General features: G+C 39.3%; 1 pseudogene; it reads right to left on the bottom strand.

Moving 5' to 3' along the window:
* Positions 1–1,506: 1,506 nt before the first annotated feature.
* Positions 1,507–2,478, bottom strand: LOC136279883 (uncharacterized; annotated as a pseudogene).
* Between the last annotated feature and the right edge of the window lie 22 nt (positions 2,479–2,500).

Below are 2,500 nucleotides of genomic sequence, written 5' to 3'. Positions count from 1 at the left end.
TATGACCACTGTTAATCAAACCTAATGACTACCATGCACGTTTGGTCACTTTCATAACAAATGACAAATTTGAGCAATTGCGCTAACCTAGTGACCCGATAGTAAGAACGGCGGCTTCCAAAGTGTCAAAGGATCCCTCACTTGTCACGCTATCCAGGCCTGGGAGGCTCTCCTTTTTCGATGCGGCATACACTTGTTGAAAGATTGAATAGAACGATACGGTATCTTTTAGTGAAAAGGCAAATCTACATATGTTAGTGATACCTGTCAACACTTTGAGAGAAAAAACACATCAAAAGGTGTATAAGAAACAAGCAGATTGTACAGGATTACTTACTTTAAGCACAGCAAAAAGGGTTGATCTTGCGAGAGGTTCAAACTCCATTTTGCAGCAGTAGTTCTGGTATAGTCCAACCATACGGAAGCTTAGCACAGTGCGCACCACCTTTGGGATCTGTAACACCTCACCAGTTGACATTTGTAGCTTTTTGGTGCCGTACACCACATCTTGAATATAATGGGGGCAACCGGTGAATTCCAGAAAGTGATCAAGTTTTTGGCTGTCGAGCCTGTAGTGAACCACAGGTTGCCACTCTTCCGGCAGTCACCGGCTCCAACCACTGCCGCATGCTTCCTTATCCACCATATGGTTAAGCCTGGTATCATCTGCTGTAGCTGCGATTTCGTGTAATGCTTAACAAAAATGAAAAGTACTGTCATCTTTGTGTACTACGAGGTCGATTCTTCATAGAGGGAAATCAGCTCCTTTATCACCTTGTCGCCGGGACTTTCGTCTTCTGGTCCTGTGGTCTGAACGGTGACAAGATCAAAGAACTCTTTCGACTGCTCATGGACAATGTAGTTAAGGCTGGCGGTACGTGATAACTTCTACCGCTTTACGCTTTATGTGATACTGCGTACTCTTTGCGCACTCTGCTAGAGGTTGAGTAAGCTGGAATCGGATTGGGCTGATCCTTCTATCTGTTAACATGCTTATATTTTTGTTTAGTGGTTCTAAACCAGCGTGCTGTCTTCGCATAAGGGCGAAATACAAGAAAATTATCCATGTATTAGAGACGGAACGTTATTTTTTCAGGCGGGGGGATGAAAACTTTTTGGTTGCAAACAATTTACTTTGGTTTATTGTGCGTGCAAATAATTTATTTCAGTAATTAAGGCTCTGTAAAGAACTTATTTCAAAAGTTTTCAGCTTCCCCCTCCACCACCCCCAAACTTTGGCAGTGAATAATGGACCGTCCCTCATACTAGTGGGGAGGATTTGGGGTGCCTTACAAGCCTAGAAATATGTAGAATCCAGAATCTGCTCCGAAAAAGCTAAAAAGTTGCTTAAAAATATGCCAAAGTTGCTCAAATTTAAAAAGTTGCTCAAAAATTTTGTAAAGTTGCTCGAATATTTTTAAGACAGCAAATAAAATAAATAATAAATAATAAATAATGACAATCTTTAATGAGGAAACTTTTTCACTAAAAAGTGGTTTACAAAAAGGACCTCGAAAATTAAAAATTAAAAATTTACAATGAATAAAAATGCTAAAAGATGCTACTAAAAACTAATGTATCTTATGTGTAATACAAAACTTAAATCAATGAATTAAAAATCTGACGCTTCAAAATATTTACATTATCAGAGGCTCGTATAGTTTTGTCCAGCGAGTTAAAATCACTTACAGCATGATAGCCAGTTCTTTGTTTGCCCCAGTTTCTTTTAACGGATGGAATTTTGAGGTTTGCTTTATTTCTTGTGTTGTAACTATGCTGTTCTTGCTGAGTGACTAATGTTAGTTCGTGATGCGTGAGACCATTAAGACATTTATATACATGTAGCGCCTTTTTTCTAGTGTTAACCACTTCAGTGTAGTTAACGCATCAGACGCAGAGGAATACAGTGGTCGATCTAATATTATTTTAGCCGCCTTATTTTGAAGCACTTGCAAACTAGACATTAAAGTTACATTATGTTTGTCTCCCCAAACTAAATCAGCATACTCGAATAAGGGCATAACAAGGCTTTTATAAAAAAGGATGCGCGCCTTAAACGGTAACAAATGCTTAATGCGTCTAAGTAGGCCAAGCCTTTGATTAACTTTCCCTGCCATGTATTCGACATGATTTGTCCACGAAAAATCAGACGATATTAAGATTCCAAGATATTTAAAACAAGTAACATTGTTTATACAATGATCAAAGATTGAAACAGTTAGAGCTATTTTCCTCTGTAACTTCTTGTTACTGCCTATAAGCATGCATTTGGTTTTGTCCAGATTCAGTGTTAACTTATGTTCATTCAGCCATTTCGCCACAGCCAGGAGGTCTTGGTTGAGCTTTTCAGTCAGCTCCTGAGAGGAAGACCCATAGCAGTAGATCACCGTGTCATCTGCATAAAGTGATGCTTGACAGGCATCTAGAACGCTTGGCAAATCGTTAATGTAGATGACAAATAGCAGAGGACCCAGAATACTTCCCTGAGGGACCCCAAGGG

The sequence above is a fragment of the Pocillopora verrucosa genome, chromosome 3, assembly GCF_036669915.1.
Source record: "Pocillopora verrucosa isolate sample1 chromosome 3, ASM3666991v2, whole genome shotgun sequence".
In the NCBI taxonomy this organism is placed as follows: Eukaryota; Metazoa; Cnidaria; class Anthozoa; order Scleractinia; family Pocilloporidae; genus Pocillopora; species Pocillopora verrucosa.
The sequence above is the reverse complement of the archived record's forward strand: the minus strand, read 5'-3'. Positions and strand labels throughout refer to the sequence as shown.